At 35.8% G+C, this 27,881-nt stretch overlaps 1 protein-coding gene across 2 annotated transcripts in view; it reads right to left on the bottom strand.

Annotated features, from left to right (window-relative positions):
• PLPP4 (phospholipid phosphatase 4) overlaps positions 1 to 27,881 on the bottom strand; it is a 227,514-nt gene that overhangs the window by 8,619 nt on the left and 191,014 nt on the right. The gene's annotated exons all lie outside the window — the stretch shown is intronic.

Genomic DNA, 27,881 nt, shown 5'->3' on the forward strand with positions numbered 1-27,881 from the left:
GAGAGAGAGGAGAGAGACAGAGAGAGAAGGGAGGGAGAGGGAGAGGGAGGAGACAGATTGAGAGAGGGAAGAGAGGGGGGAAAGAGAGGAGAGAGGGGAGAGAGAGTAGAGAGAAGAGGGAGGGAAAGAGGGAGAGAGAGAGAGAGAGACAGAACAGAGACAGAGAGAGACAAAGAGAGACAGAGAGAGACAGAGAGAGAGAGAAGATTCCTAACTGAATATTTTTCAAGGAGAAGAGGGATAAGATTTGATCTGTTTGACTCTAGAGAGCAGAATCAGGATAGGCTTCCACCAACAATTCAAAAGTCTTCCTGCTTTCTAAACAACAATAGTCATTTCCTTTTTTTTTTTTTTTGGTCTCCTTTTCCAATCTGATGGGTGTGAGGTAAAACCACATAGTTTTTTGATTTATATTTCTCTAGTTATCAATAATTTAGAGCATTTTTAATGTAACTGTTGATAGTTTGTATTTCTTCCTTTTGGAACTTTATTCATATGCACTAATTACCAGAGAATGGCCATCATTCTGATATATTTGAATTAATCACTTATAAATCTTTGGATATCATACTCTTATCAGAGAAATGATGAAAAGTTTCAATAATTTTTTTTAAATAAGAAAAAAATGAATATGTAAGTTTATCAGAGAGATACATGAAGAATGCTATGAGATGTCCAAGGAAAGAAAAATAATTTCTGACTCAGGGAGATCATGAAAAATTTCATGGAAGAAGTCTCACTGAATCCAATGAGAAATGGGTTACCTTCTGAGCAATAAGGCCAAACCACAGAGGTCTTGGACTTGAAATAACATTGCTGATTTTCTTTAAAAACATAGACATACATGCCTTCCTTCTTTGGCAGTGAAGCCGGAGGCTATGAGGGCATAGTGTTGCATACATTTTGAGGTACAATCTGTAACAGTTTTCATTTTTAAACTGCTTTTCTTTGTTGGAAAGAAAGGTATGATTCACACAGTCAGTGGGGGATGAATAGATATCCAGAAATGACTGATATAAAAGTAAAAGGCATCAGTAAAATATATTTTCAAAACCCACACATTCATGGGACATTGAAGGTCTTGCTTTGGAAAGAGATTTTGAGAAGACTGCTGATGTGTTAGTTTTGGTCTCCCTTTCCACTCAACTAGCTAAGTTCCTAAACATTGCAATTACATTTCACTTGACAGTCATGCTATTCTCCAATTTACTGACTTGGTGGGTATAGCATTCCCAAAGACTTGGCAGTATCTGTGGAAGGAAATGGTAATTTATACAAATTCAACTTGTGTTGACCACTTTGCTTAGTGTTCAAAGTGTAAACATTTTGAGTAGTCATTAATTCAAGTACAATTCAATAGACATTTAAGTACCTTTTAAATAATAATAATAATAATACCAGAGAGATAGTATTTACATAGCATTTAAGTTTTACAAAGTCCTGTGTGTATGCATGCATGTTTTTATAATCTCATTTGATTCTCACAACAACCCAGCAAAGAAGGCATTATTATCTTCATTTTATAGATACAAAAACTGAGTTTGAGAGAAGCTAAGTAGCTTGCCTATGATCACAAAACTAGTAAGCAGCTTGGAAGGATACAAACTCAGATCTTCTTGACATAAGTTTGAGTGTTCTATCCACTGTGCCACTGAATTGTCCACAAAATTCACTGTGCTAGATCCTAGGAGTGCAAAAATGACATAGTTCATGCACTCAAGGGGATATAAAGTTTAACAATATATGAATAAAAAACCTATGGTATACAAGTGAAAAGATGAGATCTGGGCAATGTTATATGAGAAAAATGGTACTAAATTGGAAAAGGGTGGAGTCAAGAGGAAGAGTGCCACTGGATTCTGATGACTGTGTAGGAGAGAGTGAAGTTGATGACTTTGCACAGCCCTCCTCACTTGAATCCAATTCCCTCTGAAGGCAAGAATGATATAATTGATCCTATTCAAGAATGAAGGATGAACAATAACAACTACCACCTGACCTGGGCCTTGAAGGAAGAGAGCTAGAGACAGGTACTAGTTTTGTACTTTCTTTGATATAAAGAACTCTAAGATGAGGAAATACCATCTACCAATGGAGGCCAACACCTTCTCTACAAGTTAAAGTCTTAGAGAGGTGCCTGGAACACTCAGAGGTTAAGTGAATTGCCTAGGAACACAAAGACATTATGTGTCAGAAGAAAAACTTACTTCTCAGATCCCCTTGGCTTGAAAGAATAGAAGAGTAATTAATGAAGATATGTGACAAATTATTCATTCAACCTCCTATCAACATCATAATTGTGGGCCACCACTCTAAAGGTCATAGGATTGTAGAGTTGGAGCCGTAAGTTACCCTTTGAGGCTGTCTAATTCAACCCCTTCATTTTACAGATGAGGAAAGAGGTCTAGAGAGGTTAAGTCCCTTGGCCTTGCCACACAGGTAGCAAGTGGCAGGGCTAGAATTTAAGTACTTCTAATTCCAACTCCAGCCTTGTCCATTTTACCCTGATGTTTAGAGTTGAATTGGTCTTCAAAAGCCAACTGCCACATTTTGCATATGGAAAAACTGAGCCTTGTGTGATTCCACCAAAGTTTCACAGGTTGATGTTATTCCCTCATCTTTTATCCAGGACAAAGACTGAAGACATGGCATTTCTTGAGCAGGAGAATTTCAAAGGGGAGAGAAGTTATTTTGAAGATAAGGACATAGTTAAAGTCACACTTTGAGTCAAGAAGATGTGGGTTCAGACCCTTGAAACTTACTAGTTGTGTGACCCTAAGAAAGTCACCTAAACACTATGTCCCTCAGGAAACTCTAGAATTTACCCACTGATTCATAGAGTAAAGTTGTGACCTTCCTTGGTAGAGGAAGTTCCTATACCAGAAGCCCTACTGTTAAGTGAAATCATAGATACTTTTGCTATTTGCATATTTGTTGACCGCTGCTGACTTTCAAGTACTATTAAGACCCCTACAAAGTTTGTGCCATTATATAGACTCTCACAGAAATAAATGCAGTTAGCCTATTCTGAGAATAAGATAACCCTAAAAAACAATGAATATATGCCTAATTTCTTTTTTTTTTAATCCCAAGGGCAGAAGCAAAGCCTTCAGTTGCTTAGAATAGCAAAGATAATGAGAAAATTGCTTTACCAAAATAATATTTTATGCAACTATTTTTTATTTAATTTATAAATTATATATTACTGAACTATAACAAATTATAATTACTAAATCATATCTATTATATTATATATACTTTATATAAAATATATAATTTATAACAACACAATTTATGGTTAAAAATAAACACGTGCACCTATGTTTAGATAGGTATATATTTAATACATATATATAAGTATATATATATATCTTTATCATCTATAAATCATTTATTTAACTAGCTGTCTATCTGTCTATCTACCTAGGTTTGGTCTAGACCTGTGATTTCATTGGTATAGTTTTACCCTTTGTGGATTTGTTTATTTCTAATTTATCATTTCAGAGAGCTGCCTGGGATCACTGCAAAATTAAATGACCTACCCAGGTTCATTGAACAACTACTTATTAGAGACAGTACATGAATTCAGGTCTTTCATGACTCCTAGATTGGCCCCTACTTCTACTTCTGTTTCTACTACCACCTCCACCACCACCACCACCACCACCACCACCACTAATACCACTACTACTTCTACCACCTAACATTTACATAGCTCTTACTATGTGTCAGGCCCTATGCTAAGTACTTTACAATTATAATCTCCATCATACAGAAAAGGAACCTGAGGCAAATATAAGCTTAAGTGATTTGCCTAGCATCACACAACCAATAAGTGTCTGAGGTTGGATTTCAACTCTGGTCTTTCTCACTCCAGGTCCAGCATTCCATCCACTGAACCATCTTGCTGCCCTTTCCCCTTTCATTTTAATTTCTTTATTCTCATTTGTTCCTCACAATAATACAGTGTGGTGAGGTCATAGTAATTAGTGTAAGCATCACAGTTTACTTCTAATTGGAATGTAACCCCAAACCCAAAGCCCATTTGTATGGGACTTTCCTTTCTGGTGGAGATCAACTTCACCTGGCTCCTCACACAGACACAGGATGTTATTTCCATCAATAAGGAAAGAGTCTTCATGCCAATAGAGCAGCTAGGTGGTATAATGGATAAAGTGCCAGGCCTGAAATCAGAAAGACTCAACTTTCTGAGTTCAAATCTTGTCTCAGATACCTACTAGCTGTGTGATTCTGGGCAAGACACTTAACCCTGTATATCTCAATTTCCTCATCTGTAAAATGAACTGGAGAAGAAAATGGCAAACCACTCCACTATCTTTGCCAAGAAAACCTTAAACGGGTCACAAAGAGTTGGACACAACTGAAAACAAATGAACACAACAACTCATACCAATGGGTGTAAGGGCTAGAGTTTCATCCCAACTATGAGGAAACTTTGTGATGATCTAGTCAAGCTTCTCTTATTTTACAGATAAGAAAACTGAAGCCAAGGAAAAATAAATGACTTGCACAATATCACAGAGGTAATAGAAAAAGGATTCAAACCCCATATCTCTTCAATCCAAATTCAATATTCTTTTCATGACACCCCACAGATAAGTAGGAGAAGTCATCTTTTCCTCATTTCACAGTTGAGGAAACAGGTTTAGAGCAATATGGTAAATCACACACACACACACACACACAATTATACAAATGATAAACAGCAGAGCTAGCGTATGAACAAAGATCTTGATTTCAAAAACATTATATTATGTTGTTTCTCATCATGGAAGTTAACCCAGAATACTTTGTGGCAGTTATCTGATCCCTGGTCTATATCTTGGGTTTTGGGGGGTTTTTTTTGGTTTTTTTTTAGTGAGGCAATTGGGGTTAAGTGACTTGCCCAGGGTCACACAGCTAGTAAGTGTTAAGTGTCTGAGGCTGGATTTGAACTCAGGTACTCCTGACTCCAGGGCTGGTGCTCTATCCACTGTGCCATCTAGCTGCCCCCTGGTCTATATCTTGAATGCTTCTTTGGGACTGGTATAACATTAAAATTGAGTTGCAATATTTATAGTAGCACTGGTAATGAAGGAAATGCCAACTGATAGGAAGATGGCTGAAACAAACTATAGAACATTAAAATCATGGAAAATTACTGTGCCACAAGAAATACTGACTATGAAGAATACAGAGAAACATGGGACAACTTATAAGAAGTGATACAAAGTATATTTAGAAGAATGAGGAAAGCAATATACACAACTGCAACAATATAAATAAGAGGTAAAGCCTAGTAGGTTTGCAATGTACAAAAACTAAACTGACCATCATTCAATTATAATGACCAAACTTGGTCTCAAAGAAGGAACTTCTTCCTTTCTTTGCCAAGCTGGATATGGATCACAACATACGCTGTTGATTATGTCAGATATGTTAGCAAGTTTTAATGAATTTCTTTCCCCTTTCAGTCACTTTCTTTTTTATTCTTTGCTATAAGGGGTGGCTCTCTGGGTGTGAAGGGAGTGAAAGGATAGATTGGGAAATGAAGATTTTGGGGGAAAGACAAAATTTTTAAATTAAAATATTTAACTGATTAGCTATTGAAATGGAAGCAAAGCATTACATGGTGACAAATATCAAGAGGCTAAATTTGTGTATAGGGAAACCTAGGTGGCACAGTGGGTAGAACACAGGCCTTGTAGTCAGGAGGACCTGAGTTTAAATTCAGCCTTAAATACTTACTAGCTGTGTCACCCTGGGCAAGTCACTCAAAAAAAAAAAAAAAAAGAGAAAAAGATTTGTATATAGATTCTAGCTGTGACAAAAGGAATCACAGCCTGACCTTCATAGTGTTAATCAGCCTTTGAGTCTCATACTATGTTTACATTGTACCTAGACTTTCCTCTAAAGAAGTAACAAATTCTCATGGCATAGTAGAAAACATTGAATCTAGAGTCAGGAGACTCATTCTGCTCCCAGATTGACTGTTAAGTAGCTCTGAATCTTATTTTCTGATGCTTACTGTATGACCTTAAGTAAGTCACTTCTGCCTTCCTTAGTTTTCTCATCTATAAAATGGGAATAGTAATAATATATAACTCCAATGGTGGTTGTGAGAATAAAATGAGATCATATTTGTAAAGTGCTTTTCAAGCTTTAAAGTGCTATACAAATGCTACCTATTATTACTATCATTATTACATAATGTTTCAAAACCTTTATGTGCTATATAAAAGATTTTATTATGATGTAGTAGGGAGATAGAGAATACACAAATATTTATTATAAGAGATAGAATGAAGTAAAAGCACAAAAGAGTTCAGAGTTATGCAAGATTTGGGGATAAAGGATTACATTTAGTTGGGTTTGGAAGGGAGAGAAGCATTAAAATGGGGTGAGAAAAGACCATTATGGAGAAAGTGGTACCTGAGATATGCCAAAAAGATAAGGGAAAGATTTCAGCATGTTTAGATGTAAAGGGAGCCCATCTTAGTCCTGGAGGATTGTGGAAATAATGAATGGAGACCAAAGAGGGCAGGATAATATGGCAAATGGTTAGTTATCCAGTTTGTCTACAACTGAGATTGTATAAATAGAAGTAGTTTGAAATAAAGCTTCAGTAGTAGGTAGAAATGAGTCTAGAGGGTCTAGAAGGTTAGTAAAATTTTTTAAAAATTTATCTTCTAGACAATGGGGGGAGCTACTAAATTTTTGTGAACAGGTTACTAGTTAGCATTTCTAAAGCATTTTTAGGTTCATAAAATACTTTCAACATGTCTAATTTCTTCTTTACAACATTCCCAGGAATCAAGTACTTTAAGTATTGTTACCCCCATTTTAAAGATGAGACACTTAGGGTCCAGAGATGATAGTAACTTGACCATACAGGGTCACAGAGCTAGCATGTGTGGGAGCTACACTGAATTCCGGTTGCCTGACTCCCAATGCAGTACTGTTTCTACTCTGCCTCATTTCTTCTGGGATTACAGCTATATATTCGGGAGACTATTCAGGTATTCTGAAACTGAATTTGGAGTTTTGGTTAGACATGCAGGTGATGTTCAGTAGTCAGTTAAGGCTTGAGCACAGGGCTTTGGATATAAATTTGGGGGCTATTTGCATAGAGGTATTCACTGGAGTCAATGACAGGGAAGGAGATATCTAAGAGAAAATTATGTCACTGAAGCTGAAAAGATAAGAGTATCTACAAGGAGGGGGTTGTACACTTAAAATTCTTTAGAAATTTCAAAGGGAGGGGCAGCTAGGTGGCGAAGTGGATGGAGCACTGGCCCTGAAGTCAAGAGTACCTGAGTTCAAATCCAGCCTCAGACACTTAACACTTACTAGCTGTATGACCCTGGGCAAGTCACTTAACCCCAATTGCCTCACTAAAAAAAAAAAAAAAGAAATTTCAAAGGGAGAGAAGTGGGAGTGTTTAAATGTGGCATTCACAAACAGTAATATGTAAGGTAAATTCTTGAGGAAATTTTTTAAATGGTACAACTGTTGGTATTGCTGAAGATTCACAAAATACCAATTGTATTTTGAATGCTCTTTGGAATCATACTGCAGACATGACACACAACTTCAATATATTTTCAATTGAAGAATTTTACCTTAGGTTTAACCTGACTGAAAATTGGGAAAATCAAATTGATTCTATTTTGTTATTGATTCCATCATATATAATCACTAACATTTTTCTAACTGTCAAAATCCTGTTTCATTTGTCTAAGAGCTAAGGAAATTCAGTTTTCCTGTAAATCACTCATAGTCTCTGAGTGAAATTTAGAAATTCAGATATCCTGTAAATGACTGTTTTTTGGTTTGGTCTGTTTGTTGTTGCTGTTGTTGTTTGTGGTTCATTCTTGTTTGTTTGTTTGTTTGTTTGGTTGGTTTTTGTTTTTTGGTGAGACAATTAGGGTCAAGTGACTTGCCCAAGGTCACACAGCTCTTAAGTATCAAGTATCTGAGGCCACATTTGAACTCAGGTCCTCCTGACTTCAGGACTGGTGCTCTATCCACTCTGCCACCTAGCTGCCCCTTGTCATTCATTCTTGAAGAGGACCATGACATTGGGAAGTGATATCATGTCTTGCAGTGAATTGGATTTAAGTGAAGGAGGGCTGTGCAAAGTCACCAGCCTCACTCTTCTCCAGATATGCATTAGGATCACTGGAGATGGCCCCAGATGTTTTCCACAATCAGGGTTAAGTGACTTGCCCAAGGTCCCACAGCCAGTGTCAAGTGGCTGTGGCCAGATTTGAACTCATGTCCTCCTTACTCCAGGGCCAGTGCTCTATCCACTGTACCACCTAGCTGCCCCCAATCACTGTTCTACTCTTGTCAAGGAAATCTTGTATCCTTGAAGGGTGCAGGAAAACATCAGGGAGTCTGCTCTGTTATCCAAGGTATTCTGGTACACTATCACCAAACTGTCCTTGCAGGTAGACTCAAACAATGAACATTTCTTAGTGACGGAGGGGTTGTTACAAGACCCTCATTCCTAATTTCCAGCCAATTATATTGTTATTCATGCCTGTGATGCTTCAGACTATGTAATGAATATATTGTTTACCTCATTATAAGCTGTGTAACCAATCATACTATTTTCTCCCATTTGTGATGCTGCCTTCTATTTTTTGGATGCTCATTCTTTTGTTGATAAAAGGGATGCAAGCCCATTTCAGGATCTTAGTTTCGCTGAAGAGGCTGAGACCCAGTTTATTTGCATATTTGTGCTTTGTCAGCATATTTGTTGTGTGTGGAACTTTAGGTCACAGTTTACCTTGATTTCGATTGTAATATGACTTTGGATTTTAAAATTTGTTACAGTGTAAAAAAATTTACTGAAATTCTGGGAAGTATCCTTTTATATTCCTAAACTATTGCTTGTTATCTTTTTAAAAATCATACCATTTGCATTTGAATCATTTGCTATTTAATGGACAAATAACAAAACCTACAAATAATTTAGCCTTCCATACTTCCTCCCACCCCTTGCAACATAGAGCTCCATTTGGTGAATAATTGAAAAAAAGACACCAAATCATTCCAAAACATACTTGGGGGGGCATGAGAGGAAGTAGGTATTTTTGTATTTGCTTTAATATTTTCCATTAATATATTAAATATTGACAATGATATGAAGAGGGGCATTAGAAGTAAGAAAGATAATGATATATTTATTTACATAATTGTTTTATTTTTTTTTTCAGGGCAATGAAGGTTAAGTGACTTGCCCAGGGTCACACAGCTAGTAAGTGTAAAATGTCTTAAGCCAGTTTTGAACTCATGTCCTCCTGAATCCTGGGCCTGTGATTTATCCACTGTGCCACCTAGCTGCCCCCTACATAATTGTTTTATAATGTTATCTAATGCTCTGGTGGGGGTGATACCCACACAAATGCAATCACAGGTCCCTCAAGCTACAATCTTCTGAACGTCCTTTATGTCACACAGAGAATACTACGTCCACAATATAACTGACTTCTTAAGGGAACAGTAATCAAATGTAGTGATGCCATTTTCAAGACTTATTTTCATTCTGATTCACTGAACTCTCATCTTTCTTTAACAGCTTTCTAGCAGAGATGTCCCCCCTGCCTTTTATTTCACTTGTTATAGGCTTAATCTTCATTAATTAATTGATCCAGTATGATCAAATGATAAGTACTTCCATTAAAATACAGATGAGATCAGAGAGAGAAAGAGAGAATGAAAGAGAGAGGAGAGGAGGAGGGGAAGGAGGGAGGGAGGGAGAGAGAAAGAAAAAGAGGAAAAGAAAGGGAGAGAGAGAATGAGAAAGAAGGAGGGAGAGAGAGGGAGACACAGAGAGACAAAGAGAGATAGAGACAAAGAGAGACAGAGAGAACTATGTGACCACAGGAAAATACTTTCATCTCTCTAAACCTAAATTTTCCTGACTGCAAAACGAGGATTATAATTTCTGCCTGTCTTATTTCACATGGTTATTGTAAGGATCAAGTTAAATAATATGTGAAGTGCTTTGAGTGTGAAAAAATATCGAAACATTATGTAAATGTTAGTCAATGCTTTCTTCAAAATTTTGAAGAACTTAATAAGATACTCCAAGTTATGTGAACACACATTCTGGTTACCTGGTGGCTTCAAAGAAAAAGTAGGAAAAATGAGAATAGGCAGAAACATATGAGAAAGCATAATTAAGGAGAAAGAAATGAGAGAGGGCAAATAATTGTGGATAAAATAGATGTCTTATCACTTTATAACACAAACATTCTCTTTAAAAAAAAGAGTGGCAAGTATTAGAAATGGTGACAACAAATAATACCACAAGGAACAAAATTGTCTAAATTTTAACGGATAGGAAAGGCGCATTACTGATGGAGTTATTCCTGAGTCAGCTATCTGCGGAGGCAGATCATTGATACAACAAGCCAAGAACAGAATTTATAATAAATAAGAAGAAAGAATAATAGTGAGGAAAAAGCAATTCATACAATTAAAAGAATTTACTGTGAATTAACACTGGCTATAATTGTATCATAAAGAAAATTAAAGGTGGACTGGGGAGAGGTCGTTCACATGAAGGAAATAAGAAAAAAGCTTATGGAGGGGAGGAGAAGAGGGGGAAGGGGAGGGGGAGTGAGTGAACCTTATTATTTTCAGAATTGGCTCAGAGAGGGAATAACATACATACTCAAATGGGTATAGTAATATATTTTTGCCCTGAGGGAAAGTGGGAGGGGAAGGAGATAAGGGGGGTGGGGAAGAGGGAAAGGCAGATTCGGGGAGGGAGCCATAAAAAGCAAAACACTTTCCAGGAAGGTGAAGATGTTCTGCATAACTGCACATGTATGACATATTGAATTGCTTGATTTAACAAGGAGGGAGGGAGGAAGACAAATTTAGAACACAGAATTAGCTCAAAGACCTTAATCTCATCAGAGTGGGTTCAAGTAGGGAATAACATTCACACCCAATTGGGAGGAGTAATCTATCTAACCCGGCAGGAAAGTAGGAGGGGAAGAGGATAAAGAGGGCCAGGGCAGAGCTGGGAGGGGGCAGTCAGAATTAAAACACCTTTGAGGAGGAATTGAGTAAAAGAAGATAGAAAATAGAGTAAATATCATGGGAAGGGAATAGGATGGAAGGAAATAGTTATGATGATTGACTATAATGGCAAAATGTATGGTACCTACTTTGCTGGGCTATTGTGAAGAAAATTCTTTGTCAAGTTTAAGGCATGGGGCAGCTAGGTGGCCCAGCAGATAGAGAACCAGCCCTGAAGACAGGAGGACCTGAGTTCAAATCCAGCCTCAGACACTTAACACTTACTAGCTGTGTGACCCTAGGCAAGTCACTTAAGCCCAGTTGCCTCACCAAAAAAAAAAAAAAAAGTTTAAGGCACTATATAAAAGTTATGATGAACAGGATGCTATCAGAAAAACCTGGAAAGACCTACATGAACTGAAGCAGAGTGAAATGTATTGTACACAAAATAACAGCAATAGTGTAAGTTGATCTGCTGTGAAGCATGTCGTTATTTTCAGCAAAGCAATAATCCAATATAACACTGAAAGACTTAGGAAAATTGCAATCCATCTACAGAGAAAGAACTGATGGTGTCTGAAAACAGATTGAAACACATTTTTTTTTTACAATTCCTTAATCTGAAGTTTTGTTTTTTATCTGTTTTCTCTCACAACCTAGCTAATTTGGGGATGTTTTCCATGGCTATTCATGTATAACTTATATTGAATTGCTTGAGTTCTTGGGGGTGGGGGATGGGAAGGGAGGAAGAGAAGTTGGAACGCAAGGTTTTAAAAAATTGATATCAAAATTTGTTTTTACATATATTTTGGAAAATAAAATTCTAAACAGAAAAAAAAGAAATAAAAATAATATATGCAAATTAATTGCCACAACAAGGTGACCTAAAGAGCACAGAAAGCATTTTAATCAGTAAACATCTGACTTACTTGCCAGATACAGGAAGAGATACTGCTGTCAAAAGCAATGCTAGATTAGAACAGAAATTCATCTGTACAATCTTGTGAGTGATGATGGAAAATTATGAGAAGTATAGTCTTATGCAGGCAGAGAAAAGCTGTGAAGGTTAAAACAACAATAACAATAATAACAATCATATAGCACTGTGCTAAGCACTTAACATCTCATTCGATCCTTACAACACCAGAAGGTAGGTGCTATTATTATCCCTATTTTACAGATGAGGAAATTGAACTTTGGTTAAATAGTGTTTAAATGACTTGCCCAAGGTCACACAGCTGCTAAGTGTCTTAAGGCTGTATTTGAACTCAGGGGTTCCTGACTTCAGGCCTGGTGCTCTATCCACTGTACCTCTTAGTTGCCCACAATGAATTTAAAGGAAACTTGACAACAGACCACTAAGCAAATGCCAAGGGCATTCAAGGATGTAAATGGAAGCACAAAAGAGAAGAAAGAAAAAAATATTGAAAAAAAGCATTTCAATAATGGTGCTTTTAAAAGAGGCAGAAAATCCACTAAAGAGAACAAAAGCAGGAAAAGCATCTGTATTAGTCCAAGTATAAATTTGTGCTTGAAATCTTTGCTGCAAGTGATTCTTGGTTGCAATTCCAATTCCTTTGCCCTCTGGAATATCAATTTCCAAGCCCTATAATCCTTTAATGTAGAAGCTGCTAAATCTTTTGTCATCCTGACTATGGCTGCACAATATTTGAATTGTTCTTTTATGGCTGTTGCAATATTTTCTTCTTAACTTGGGAGCTCTGGAATTTTTTTATAATATTCCTGGGGGTTTTCATTTTGGGATCTCTTTCAGAAGTTGATCAGTGTATTCTTTCAATTTCTATTTTACCCTCTGGTTCTAGAATATCAGATCAGTTTTCACTGATAATTTTTGAAAGATGCTGTCTAGGCTTTATTTTTGAACTTTTGTTTTATTTTTGAGCTTTCAGGTAGTCCAATAATTTTTAAATTATCTCTTCTGCATAGATCTTCCAGATCAGTTGTTTTTCCAATGAGATATTTCATACTATCTTCTATTTTTTTTATTCTTTTGGCTTCGTTTTATTGTTTCCTGATTTCTCATAAAGTCATTAGCCTCCATTTGCTCAATTCCCATTTTCTAAGGAATTATTTTCTTCAGTGAGCTTTTGTACCTCCTTTTTCATTTGGCCAATTCTACTTTTTAAGGAGTTTTTTCTTCAGTGAATTTTGTCCCTCTTTTTTTCCCAAGACATTCTTCTTCTCATTGTTTTTTGTGCTTCTTTTATCATTTGGCCTAGTCTGTTTTTTGAGGTGTTTTTTTTCTTCAGTATTTGTGTCTCCTTTACCAAGCTGTTGACTCTTTTTTGGGTGATTTTCTTGCATCATTTTAATTTCCCTTTCTAATTTTTTCTCTAACTCTCTTTATTTTCAAAATCCTTTTTGTGCTCTTTCATGGCTTAAGACTGATTCATATTTTTCTTGGAGGCTTTGGATGCAAGAGCTTTGACTTTATCTTCTGAGTGTATTTTTGATCTTCCTTATCACCATAGTAACTTTCTATGGTCAGAAGTTTTTTTTTCTGTTTGTTCATTTTCCCAGTCTACTTGACTTTTAACTCTTTGTTAAAGTGGAGCTCTGCTTCCAGGGTGGAGAACACACTGCTTCAGGGATTTTGTGCAGCTGTTTTCAGAGATAGTTCTAGAGACCTGTTCAGTTTTCAGTTCTTCCAAGGCAATATGATCTAAAGAGAAGTGTGTTTACTACTCTCCTGGCCTGTGCTCTGGTCTGTGAGAGACCACAAGTACTCTTTTCTGCCCTAGAACTAGCTTCCCCACTCCACTGTGTCTACAAGATCTGGTGTGCTAGGACTCCTCCTTGCCTTGGAGCTGCCATCCAGTACTACAACCTGGACCAAGTATAAGCAAAGCAAGAGAGTCCTGCCTCAGTCCTAGCAAAAATACCCCTGTAATTTCCTTCTGACAAGTTGTTTGACCACCTTACTGTCTGTGTGCTGAGAGTCCCAGAAGTAATAATTGCCTCTGCTGATTCAATGGCTCCCAATGCCTGCTCCTAGTTTGTTCAGGCCTAGTCTGTGCTGGTGCAGTCTGTGCTGGACTGTGCTCCACTCTCACCCAGGTACAATAGATCTTTCCTGCTGGCCTGTGTTAATCTGGAAATTAAGGAAATAATCAATATAGGAGAAATAAGGTCTTTAATCCGGGCAGAGGAACTATAGCTCTGAAGCTAGGAATACCCAAAGATGGGAACAGAGGACAGGGTTTTAATGAAGTAACAGAACAAAAAGATTGCTCCAGAGAGACATATAGCTAATTAATGTAAATGAACCTTTGACAAAAGAAATAATAGAACAGCTCCTAATTTAAGTATAGGTGTTACTGACTACTTAATGCAGGTGGACCCTTTTTACATAATAACATAAAGTCCAGGGAGTAAGGTGGGGAGCATTGGGAGGGGATAAGTTGCTTGGGGGAAGGTCCATAAGTCCATCTAGAGTCTGGAAATGACAAAGACAGTCAGCCCCAGGCAATTCACCTGCCTGGGAAAGAGGGGACTGGGTGGGGAATCAGTTCTCAGTAAATTTTGTAGTTCTCACCTGCTAAGTTGTCTTTAGCTGGAAAATTATTTCATCATGTCCTTTTGTGGGTTCTGCTGCTCTAGGAATTGTTTTATGGCTTTATTTAAACGTATTTGTAGGGGTTTGGGGGAGAGTTTAGGCAAGTCACTGCCTTTCCTCCACCATCTTTGCTCCATCAATAGTGATTTAGAGAATTTTTTATGACTATAGATAGCTTTGATTTCTTCTTCTGAAAACTGACTCTTCTTACCCTTTGACCATTTGTCAACCGGCAAATGACTTGCATTCTTATACAGTTGACTCAGTTCTCTATATATTTGAGAAATAAGGTCTTTCTCAGAGAAATCTGCCATAATATTCCTCCTTCTTCCCCTTTTTCTGCTTTCCTTCTAATCTTGTCTGCATTGGTTTTGTTTGTGCAAAGACCATTTGATTTAATGTAATCAAAATTATCCATTTTACATCCTGTAATGTTCTCTATCTTGTTTTGTTATAAATTCTTCCCTTATTCATAGATATGACTGATAAACTATCCAATGCTCCCCTAATTTGCTTATAGTATCACCCTTTATGTCTACATCATGTACCTTGACTATATCTTCATATAGAGTATGAGATGTTGATCTATACCTAGATTCTGCCAAACTGTTTTCTTCCAGTTTTTCCAATAGTTGTTTTGTTTTGTTTTGTTTTGTTTATTGTTTTTTGTCAAATAGTGAATTCTTGTGCCCAAAAGCTGGGATATTTGCATTTAACAAACACTAGATTACTATGGTCATTTACCTATTGAGTCTTGTCTACCCAATCTATTCCACTGATTGATCACTCTTTTTCTTTGCCAATACCAGACTGTTTTGATGATTACTATGTTTTATATATTTGTGTGTATGTATGTGTGAAAAGGGAGAGAGAGAGAGAGAGAGAGAGAGATCAATTTTGTATAATTAGGCCATCTTCCTTCACATTTTTTCCATTAACTACCTTGATATTCTTGACTTTTTATTCTTCCAGATGAGGATTGTTATTATTTTTTCTAACTGTATAAAATATTTTTGGTAGTTTTATTGGCATTACACTGGATAAGTAAATTAATTTAGGTAAAACTGTCAGCTTATATTGACTTAGCCTACACATGAGTAATTAATATTTTTCCAATTGTTTAGATTTGACTTTATGCGTGTGAAAAGTGTTTTGTTATTGCCTACTTATAGTTCCTAGGTTTACCTTGGCAGGCAGACTCCTAAGTATTTTATATTGCTTACAATTATTTTAAATGAAACTTCTCTATCTTTTGCTTTTGGACTTTGGTGGTATTATATAGAAATGCTGATGATTTACATGGGTTTATTTTCTATTTTTCCACTTTGTTAAAGTTGTTGATTACTTTAATTAGTTTTTTAGCTGATATTTTAGGTTTCTCTAAATATACTTATCATACCATCTGCAAAGAGTAATGTTTCCTCATGAAATAAATATTTTATTATATTAACAACTAATTATTAATTTGTGATCCACCTTTTTAAAAGGTCAGTCAGTCTCAGAAGGGCATGACTGATTGATGAGATTGTTCCTAGCCCTCAAGGCACATGCTAGGTTGATAGTCTCCCACCTAGGGAGACAATTTCTCTTTAGAGTATAAATAGAATGTGATCTGGGCAAGCCTTTGTCTGGGGGAAAGAATCCTCCCCCCCACCCCCACTTCCTCCTTGATCCATTAGAGTTTATAGCAATCCAGCTCATGAAGGAGAAAACTAGCCAGAAAAATCCTTATAGAAATGGCTTCCCCTACTCAGATGCCTTGAGGCTGCTGAATCTCAAGATCAAGCCATGTTCTGAACAGGAGGAGTTGAAAACTGTTAGCTCATTGCCTCATTAAATGTCCATCTGTTAGGGCATTTTCCTTTTAGTCAGGATTTCAGGTGATTCAGAGTATCCATTTGGGTCTTTGGTTACTGAGACAAACCAGTGTTCATCAATTTATTGATACCAGCCAGCCTAATTAATAAATTTATTATTAATTACCCTGAAACTCTGTCTCTAGAGGTTTTCTTTCATCACACTCCTTGCTTATTCTAATTCCTTCAATTTTGCTTCTCATTGCTATAGGTAGCATTTCTAGTACAATACTGAATAATAGTTGTGATAATGGGCATCCTTGCTTCACCCCTCATCTCAATGGGAAGGCTTCTGGCTTATCCCCATTACAGATAAGGCTTTCTGGTTGTTTTATATGAATACTACTTATCATTTTAAGGAAATATCCATTTATTCCTATGCTTTTTAGACTTTTTAATAGGAATGTGTTGTATTTTGTCAAAAGCTTTTTCTGCATCTATTGAGATAATCATATGATTTTTATGATTTTTTGTTATTGATTTGGTCACTTACACTGATACTTTTCTTAATATGGAACCAGTCCCACATTCCTAGTACAATGATGGTTGCCATCTTCTTTATCACTTTAGTTATTTTGCATAGATTATCAGAGCTAGAATAGTCTGATTCATATTATCCTCAAACAATAATATTAACTGACATTTCTCTAGTTCTTTATATTCCTTCCCTTGTTTGATCCTGGGAGATTTTCTGGAATCCTCCTATTTGTCAATATCCTTTTAATATGTGATTCACAGAATTAAACATAATTCCCCAGTCATAGCCTGAGTAATATAGGATGTAGTAAGTCTATTTCAGGTAAAGCAGTCTAAGATTGAATTTTTTAGCTACTATATCATGCCGTTTGCTCATATTGAACTTTCTTTCAATGAAAAAACCTTAGTTCTTCTTTTATACAAACTGCTGGCACAACAGATCTCTTTTATTCTATATTTTGTGCAGATAGTGTTTCAAAACCACATGCAGCACTTTGCATTCATCTCAATTATGTTTTCTGTTTGTAGCTTCAACCTACTGTTTTAGCTTCTCAAGGGATTTTTGAATTCTGTTTCTGTCATCCAAGCTATCTACCTCGAGCTATTCCATTTGTGTACAAGTATGGCAAGGAAGTTTCTATGCCTTCTTTTAGATCATTAACTATTTTAAGCAAGAATTTCTGCTTTATGTGAACTGATAATGAAAGAAGAAAGAGGTTATTGGTTGAAGGAGAGATATAATATTAGCAGTCAAAATTAGATGCTATTTGGATTGGTAAAGCATTGTGTTGTCTATCGTGTTCATATATATTTAAATCCTGTTCTATAGGAAAGGGTTTTTTTTTTTTACATACTATTGTATAACGGATTAGGTACACAGCATACAGAATCAAAGAAACAAAATACAATAGGATTTGTTAATCCCACAGACAGACATGAGTTACTACATGAAAGGATGCACTTAAAAAAAATTTTTGATGGGAAAATTAGACAGCAGCCTGGTAGAGATTATGTCTAAACAAAAATATTATACCATACATCATGGTAATTTCCAAATGGTTACAGGACCCAGGTATTAAAGGTCATAGCCTAAACAACTTAGAGGAGCAAGTAAAAAAAAAAATTACTTTTTAGATCTATAGGTGAAGATTACATGCACCCATTGTGATCAGAGGGATAATTTTATATGAAATTAAAAAGGTTCTGTGCAAACAAATCTAATGTAGGTAAAAAGTAGAAGGAAAATATGTAAGTGGAGAAAATCTTTGTAGCACGTTTTTTTTTTTTTATTTTGTTTTTCTTTTGCTTTAAATTTTCACCCTCCCTTCACCTCCTCCCCCGTTCACTGAGATGGTAAAAAATGATACGCATTATACATATGAAGTCATGCGAATATATTTCTACATTAGCCATATTTTTCAAAAAGGAAACCAAAAAAAAGGAGAAAATATACTTCATTTTGCATTATGAGTCCATCAGTTGTCTATCTATAGATGGATAGCATTTTTCATCATGAGTTCTTTGAAGTTCTGGTGGATCATTATATTGATTAGAGTTACTAAGTCTTTTATGGTTATTTATCTTTATAATATTGCTATTACTGTATATATTGTTCTTCTGGTTCTACTTACTTCACTTCGCCTAAGTTCATATAAGTCTTTCCATGTTTTTTCTGAAACTTCTTCCTTCACAATTTCTTATAGCTCAATATTATTCCATCACAATCATACAACATAAATTGTTCAGCCATTGCCCAATTGATGAGTATCTCCTGAGTGTACAATTCTTTGTGACCAGTGATAACAGTATAGTATAAAACAACACTGAAAGTTTTCAGATTCCCTCCCCACCTCAGAACTAGATAAATCTAACCACAAAATTAATAAGAAAGAAGTTAGGCAAGTAAAAATTCTATTTTAGAAAAGGTCACAAAATGATTTATCTGATAAATATTTTTGTACATATGAGCCCTCTTTTCTTTAATCTTTTCAGAGTATTGACCTAGTAGTAGTATTCTTGAGTCAAAAGGAATGAATAATTTTATAGCCCTTTGGACATAGTTCCAAATTGATATCTGGAATGGTTGGAATAATTCCTAGCTCTGCCGATGGTGCAGTAGAATACCTATTTTCCCAATACCCCACAAGAACTAGTCATTTATCTTTTCTGTCATCTTAGAAAATTTAAAAGCTGTGTGTATATGAGAGGTACCTCAGAGTTGTCTTAATTTGTATTTTCCAATTATTAGTAAATTAGAGCATTTTATATGACTATTAATCATTTAAAATTCTTCCTCTGAAAATTTCATGTTCATATCCTTATACTACTTATCAATTGGGGAATGATTTATTTTTTATAAATTTGACTCAGTTATATATATAATTGAGAAATAAAATGTTTTAACTTGCTATAAACTTCTTGCCACTTTCCTGTTTGTCTTCTAAATTTTGTTGCATTGGTTTTGTTTGTGCAAACAAATTTTTAAAAAAAATTTGTAAAATCAAAATTATTCATTTTTACCTCAGGTAAACATCTTTGTCTTTTGTTTCATCATGAACTCTTCTATATCCATAGATCTGACAGGTAATTTCTTCCATGCTCCCCTAATTTGCTTATGCTCATGAGGTCATCCTTTATGTCTAATTTGTATTAATTTTGAGCTTACCTTGGTAAACAGTGAGAGATGTTGATCTATGCCCAGTTTCTACCAGACTGCTTTCTAGTTGTCCCAGAAGTTTTTGTCAAATAGTAAGTTCTTACCCCAATTTCTGGGATCTTTTGCTTCTGTTCATTGTGTACCTAATCTATTCCTTTAATCAAACATCCTAGTTCTTATCCAGTACCAAATCATTTTAATGATGACCACTTTGAAGTATAGTTTAAGATCTGGTATTGCTACATCTCCTTTAACATTTTAAAAATTAATTCCTTTGTGCAAGTTTCTGTGATAAAAGTGTCATATCTAAGATACATAAGAAACTGATTCAATTTTTTTAAGACTAAAGAACACTTTCCCAGGAAAGAAATAGTCAAAAGATGTGAATGGGCAACTTTCAAAGGACAAAATCAAAGCTATCAAGAATTATATGAAAAAATGCTCTGTCAGTTATAATTACAGAAATATAAATTAAAGCAACTTTGTGGTTTCATCTTATACTTATCAGACTGGAAAAAAAATGACTAAAGAGGAAAATGACAAATGCTGGAAGGGCTATAGAAAGACAGGTTTACTAGTGTATATTTTGTAGGGATGTAAATTGGTCCAGGCATTCTGAAAAGCAATTTGGATCTGTGTGCCCAAAGTAACCTAATTGTGTATAGCATTTGACCCAGCTATAGATAAAGTATAGGCCCAAACCAAGAAGAAAGGAGTGTCTATAAATGAAGAAATAATTAAATGTATGTATGTATAGCAGGTTTTTTCATGGTAGTCAAAATTGGAGACTAAAGTACCCTCTGTCTAAATTTATTTCTATCATCTGCCCTAATACTGAGAAATTTCTTGTGAGTTAGATGTATCATCTTCCCATGTAGGAATGTAAGCAGTTTAACCTTTTACTATCCCTCTTAATTTCTTTTTCCTGTTTACCTTTTTATGCTTCTCTAAGGTCTTGTATTTGAAAGTCAAATTTTCTATTCAGTTCAGGTCTTTTCATCACAAATACCTGAAAGTGCTCTTTTTCACTGAAGTCCCATTTTTTTCCCTGGAAAGCCTATATTCAGTTTTGCTGGGTAGGTGATTTTTGGTTGTAATCCCAATTCCTTTGCCCTCTGGAATATCATATTCCATGCCTTCTGATTCTTTAATGTAGAAGTTGCTAGATCTTGTGCTATCCTGACTATGGCTCCACAGTACTTGAATTGTTTCCTTCTGGCTTGTTGAAATATTTTCTCCTTGACCTGGGAGCTCTGGAATTTGACTATAACATTCCTGGGAGTTTTCATTTGGGATCTCTTTCAGGAGGTGATTGGTGAATTCTTTCATTTTCTATTTTACCTTCTGTTTCTTGAATATCAGTGCAATTTTCCCTGACAATTTCCTAGAAGATACTGTCTCAGCTCCTTCCTTGATCATGGTTTTCAGGTAGACCAATAATTTTCATATTATCTCTCCTGGATCTATTTTCCAGGTCAGCTGTTTTTCCAAGGTGATATTTCACATTGCCCTTTATTTATTTATTTTTTTATTCATTTGGATTTGCTTTACTGTGTCTTGATTTCTCATAAAGTCATTAGGTTCTATTTGCTCAATCATAATTTTTAAGTAATGATTTTCTTCAGAGAGCTTTTGTAAATCCTTTTCCATTTGGTCAATTTGGCTTTTCAAGCTGTTGACTTTTTTTTCATGACCCTCCTTCATCACTCTCATTTCTCTTTTCATTTTTGCCTCTACCTCTCTTATTTATTTTCAAAGTCCTTTTTGAGTGTTTCTATGGCCTGAGACCAATTCATATTTTTCTTGGAAGCTTTGGGTGTAGGAGCCCTGATAATGCTATGCCCTTCTGAGGGTGCACCTCTATCTTCCTTGTCATTAAAGAAGCTTTTTTTGGTTTACAACTTTCTCTATCTGCTCATCCTGCTCATCTTTCAACTGACTTTTAATTCCTTCTTAAAGTGGAGCACTGCTTCCAGGATGTACTATCCCAAATTTCAGGGGGTCTAAGGTGGTACAATTTAAGGAGGGGAAGGTTCTTCATCCACCTGGTCTGTTCTCCAGTCTGTAGATAACCCCAGGCCAACTTGCTAATTAACCAGGCAGCAAACTGTGTGCTGTGATTGTTAGCTCCAATGAGCCTGTGCCCCTCCCCAACCTGGGCCACTGCCACTCAAGTCTACTTTCTGGTTCCCAGCAGGGGTGAAACACCCAAGTTCCACCTTAGCACCAGAAGAGACTGCTGTAATCTTCCCCCTCCCACACACTCCTTGGCCAATGGCTCAGCCTTCTCACCAGACTGTGAGCTTAGTTTCAGTCAACACTGTTGTTGCAGCTGATTCAGGGATTCCAGGGGTCTCTTTCTCTGCCTTGGCCTGCCTGGAACTGGATCTGTGTCAGTGTGACTGCAGGGTTGGGCTTCATTCCTACCATGCCACAGCTCCCTCTTCCTTCTGACCTTCTAAGAAATTTTTGGCTAGAAAATTATCTCAGCCCATTCTTTTGTGCGTTCTGCTGCTCCAGGAATTTTACCATGGCATTATTTGGAGGTTATTTAGAGTAATCATGTTGTGACTTCTGAGAGCTGACCAGCTTTCCTCTGCCATCTTGGCTCTACCCTGGAAATTCTGACCATGTATTAGGATATAAAAACCTCACAGTCAGACATAGAATGGCAGAAATAGTAAAGGCATCCTTTTCAGATCATGATATAATAAGAATTATGTGTAATAAAGGGCCATGGAAAGACAGACCAAAAATGAATTAGAAACTAAGTAATCTCATCCTAAAGAATGAGTGGGTCAAACAACAAATCATAGACATAATTAGTAACTTGATCCAAGAGAATGACAATAATGAAACAACATACAAAAACTTACGGGATGCAGCCAAAGCAGTTCTTAGGGGAAATTTTATACACCTAACTGCATATGTGAATAAAATAGAGAAAGAGGAGATCAATGAATTAGTCTATAAAAAGAATAAATTAAAAATCCCCAAACATCAAATTGGAAAATCTAGAAATTAAAGGTGAGATTAATAAAATCGACAGTAAAAAAAGCAAAAACCTATAGAATTAATCAATAAAACTAAGAGCTGGTTCTATAAAAAAAAATAGACAAACCTTTGGTCAATCTCATTTTTAAAAAAGAGAGGAAAAACCAAATCACCAGCATCAAAAATGAAAAGGTTGAACTCAGCACCAATGAAGAGGAAATTAATCAAAACAATAATTAGGATCCATTTTGCCCAACAATCTGAAAATAAATTTGACAATCTAAATGAAATGGATGAATACTTAATAAAATATAAAATGCGCAGATTAACAGAAGAAGAAATAAAATCTTAAATAACCTGAACACAAATATGGTGCTGATACCCGGACCATGCAGAGACGAAGCAGAGAAAGAAAATTATAGACCAATTTCCCTAATGAATATCAACGCAAAAATCTTAAATAAAACATTAGCAAGGAGATTACAGCAAGTGATCACCAGGATAATACACCATGACCAGGTAGGATTTATAAAAGGAATGAAAGGCTGGTTCAACATTAGGAAAACGATCAACATAATCAACCACATCAGTAACAAATTAACCAAAATCTTATGATTATCTCAATAGATGCAGAGAAAGCTTTTGAAAAAATACAGCCTTCATTCCTATTAAAAGACTAGAGAGGTGGCTCAGTGGATAAAGAACCGGCCCTGGATTCAGGAGGACCTGAGTTCAAAGCCAGCCTCAGACACTTGACACTAGCTGTGTGACCCTGGGCAAGTCACTTAACCCTCATTGCCCCTCAAAAAAAAAAAAAGAGAAAAAGAAAAAGACTAGAGAGCATAGGAATGAGTGAAGCTTTCCTTAAAATAATAAGCAGTATCTACCTAAAACCACCAGCAAACATTATATATAATGGGAATAAGTTGGAGGTATTCCCAATAAGATCAAGGGTGAAACAGGGATATTCATTATTACATCTATTATTTAATATTGTGCTAGAAATTTTAGCTTTACAAATAAGAGAAGAAAAAGGAGTTAAAGGAATTACAATATGCAAGGACAAAACAAAACTATAACTCTTTGCAGATGGTATGATGGTATACTTAGAGAATCCTAGAGAATCAACTAAAAACTACTTGAAACAATTAACAGCTTTAGCAAAGTTGCACAATATAAAATAAATCCACATAAATCTTCAGCAGTGCTATACTTGACCAACAAAGTTCAACAGCAGGAGATAGGAAGAGAAATTCCATTTAAAGTAACTATAGGGGGGCAGCTAGGTGGCACAGTGGATAAAGTGCCAGCCCTGGATTCAGGAGGACCTGAATTCAAATCCAGCCTCAGACAGTTGACACTTATTAGTTGTGTGTCCCTGGGCAAGTCACTTAACCCTCAAAACAAACAAACAAACAAAAAACAAAAAGCAAACAAACAAAAAACAAATAAAGTAACTGTAGACAATATGACATACTTGGGAGTCTACCTTCCAAGACCAACCCAGGAACTCTATGAACACAATTACAAAACACTTTTCACACAAATAAAATCAGATTTAAATAACTGGAAAAATATCAATTGCTCATCGATAGACCAAGCTAATAAAACAAAAATGACAATTCTACCTAAATTAATTTACATATTCAACAGACTACCTAAAAATTATTTTATAGAGCTAGAAAAATAAATTAAAAAATCAATCTGGAAGAACAAAAAGTCAAGAATATCAAGGGAACTAATGAAAAAAAATAATGCACAGGAAGGTGGGTTAGCCATACCAAATCTGAAGCCATACTATAAATGGCAGTGATCAAAACTATTTGTTACTGGCTAAGAAATAGAGTAGTGGATCAATGGAATAGGTTAGGCACAGGAGACACAGTAGTAAATGACTATAGTAATCTACTGTTTGAGAAACCCAAAGACTCCAGCTTCTGGGATAGGAATTCAATATTTGATTAAAAACTACTAGGAAAACTGGAAGACAGTATGGTAGAAACTAGGTATATACCAACATCATATACTGTATACTAAAATAAGGTCAAAAGGGGTACATGATTTAGACATAAAGGGTGATATCATAGATACATTAGGAGAGAAAGGAATAATTTACCTCTCATATCTATGGAGAAAAGAAATTTATGACTAAACAAGAGATAGAGAATACTATGAAATGCAAAATGGATGATTTTGATTACATTAAATTAAAAATGTTTTGTAGAAAAAGAAACAATGCAGCCAAAATTAGAAGGGAAGAAGAAAGCTGGGAAACAATTTTTACAGCCAGTGTTTCTGATAATGGCCTCATTTCTAAAATATATAGGGAACTAAATTAAATTTATAAGAATTCAAGTCATTCCCCAATTGAGAAATGGTCAAAGGATATGAACAGGTAGTCTTCAGATGAAGAAAGCAAAGCTATCTATTGCCATATGAAAAAATAGTCTAAATCATTATTGATGAGAGGAATGCAAATTAAAACAACTCTGAGGTACCACCTGACACCTATCAGATTGGCTAATATGACAAAAAAGGAAAATAATAAATGTTGGAAAAGCTATGGAAAAATTGAAACACTAATGCATTGTTGGTGGAGGTGTGAACTAATCTATCCATTCTGGAGAGCAATTTGGAACTATGGCCAAAGGGCTATGGGACTGTGTATACCCTTTGATCCAGCAATACCACTACTAGGTCTATATCCCAAAGAGAGCATAGAAAAAGGAAAAGGACCCACATGTACAAAAATATAGCAGCTCTCTTTGTGGTGGCAAAGAATTGTAAATTGAGGAAATGCCCATCAATTAGGGAATGGCCAAACAAGTTGTGGTATATGAATGTAATGGAATACTGTGGTGATATAAGAAATGATAAGCAGGAAAATTTCAGAAAAACCTGGAGTGACTTAAGTGGACTGATACTGAATGAAGTGAGCAAAACCTGGAGTACATTGTACACAGTAACAGCAACATTGTGTGATGATTGGCTGTGATAGATTTAGCTCTTCTCAGCAGTATAATGATCTAATACATTTCCAAAGGACTCATGATGGGAAATGCTCTCCGCATACAGAAAAAGAACTGTGGAATCTGAATAAAGACTGAACCGTATTATTTTTATTTTGTTATTGTTTTTTCTCTTTTTTGAGGTTTTCCCCTTTTGTTCTGATTCTTCTTTCACAACACGACTAATGCAGAAATGTGTTTACTGTGAATGTACATATGTAGCCTATATCAGATTGCTTTATGTCTTGGGGATTGGGGAGGGAAGGGATTTTGGGAGAAACATTTGGAACTAAAAATATCTTGTGAAAACAAATGTTGAAAACTATTTTTACATGTAACTGGAAAATAATAAAATGATTTTATGCTTAAAGATAAAGTTTTCAGAAGTCTTGTTTATAAACTACAAGTCTAAAAGATTGAAAAAGAAACATACTACTCATCTTCTGACATAAAAATGATGAACTTAACAAGCAGAAATAAAGATGTATTTTCAGACATAGTCAGTGTAGGAATTTGTTTTGCCAGACTATGACAATATATGTTTATTGGGGGCATATGTATCCATCCATCCATCCAACCATCCATCTATTATCTTTATTTGTTCCATAGTGGCAGGGATGATAATGTTAGTATCGGGAAGAGAAAAATTTAAAAAAAGAAAAAAATATGGCTCTTATACATTACAAATATTTTAATATATCATTACTGTTAAGCGATGTTGCTCTTAATTAAAACTCCTGTAATAAGCAACATTGCCAAAATGATGAAAGTACACTGTATAATTTTCAATTTTAAAAGTATTTCAATGCATGACTTTAATGGGGCAGGATTGCTATTGAAATTAATGTTGCTGGAAATTCATGAAGAGTATTGAAAAAAGTGTTAAGCGCACAAGATTTAAAATGGACATCTTTTATGTTTTGTTATCACTGTATTACTAAGATATATTGGCTTGAAGTAAATTTTTTAAAAAATTAAAAGTAAATCTACTAATGGCCAGGAGTATCAGGTAAATCAATACATTTGGAGACAACAGGGAAAAAGAATGCTAGTGTTATTTTTCCCCAAGGCAGGTAAATTTTGGGTGCAAACCAAATACCTGTAATTAAACATTCTTTCAAGTATTTTGGATAACTAAAAATATATTGAGAGTCCATGGTATGTTTTGACATTAGTGATGGAAGTATCCACACTACTGAACTCATGGATCCCCAAAGCATTTCACCTTTTCTCAATAGGCATGTGAGATCTTGGTAGCACTTAAAGATTCCTTCCAGTATCTTAATGGAAAGGCTTATCCAAGAATGCGTGGACTCCCTCTCCACTTCAAATTCATCCTCTGTCTGGTTATAAGTGGACCAGATGATGGCTCATGTGAAGGATCCCAGCCTCTAGGCAACTGGCATCTTTTAACTTTATTCACAGGGTCAGAGAATTCCTGATGCAAAACAATATTTCTATTGTATTGTTCTAAGTAACATCAGAACACCATTCTGTGAGACAAAGATGGAGGTAATTATTTTTTTAAAACTATAATTCCCCCAAATGATGTACAACCAAGATTGAGACTGAGATTATTCCACCACAGCATAGACAAAAGGCTTTATGTAATTTCAGTGAATTTCCTACACACTCATTTATTGGAATCATGGTGTAAGGATTCTGTCTTTTAACTGACTTGGTATAGAAGACTTTGAGTCTCCTTGGTAGTCTAGAACATTCCCACAGATTGATTAGGAATGATCTGATTGGCTCCATTTATTGTGACCTGGAGCTGTTCTTTGTACTGAGCCTAAAAATAGAGGCTGGTAGCTCTGTTAGAAGCAATCAGAACAATCCAAAAAGAGAATTGAGGAAAACCAGAGATCAGAGTTCAAGACTTCACTGTCTGTAGAATAATTCCTGTACCACTGGGGCAGGCCTTTCATCCCCCTAACTCCTAGCCCCAAATACATACTACTACTACCACCACTACCACCACCACTACTACTACTACTACTACTACTACTACTACTACTACTACTACTACTACTACTACTACTACTACTACTACCTTCTCCTCATGCCCCCAGTCAAGAGATGAAATGATAGAAAGGCATTGGTAGAGACTTTCAGCCCAAGAAAGCCTCCAGGTACAATAGAAGAGCAGAAAGAGTCCTTGGACTATGCTGTGCAGATGTGGTGGGATCTCTCAGACAGAAAGGCAGCCGTGGAGAGGATGAACCATATTGGTAAATAAGAGGAGTTCCTGAACCTCAAAATTCTGGATGAGT

Source organism: Dromiciops gliroides, chromosome 2 (genome assembly GCF_019393635.1).
Source record: "Dromiciops gliroides isolate mDroGli1 chromosome 2, mDroGli1.pri, whole genome shotgun sequence".
Classification (NCBI taxonomy): Eukaryota; Metazoa; Chordata; class Mammalia; order Microbiotheria; family Microbiotheriidae; genus Dromiciops; species Dromiciops gliroides.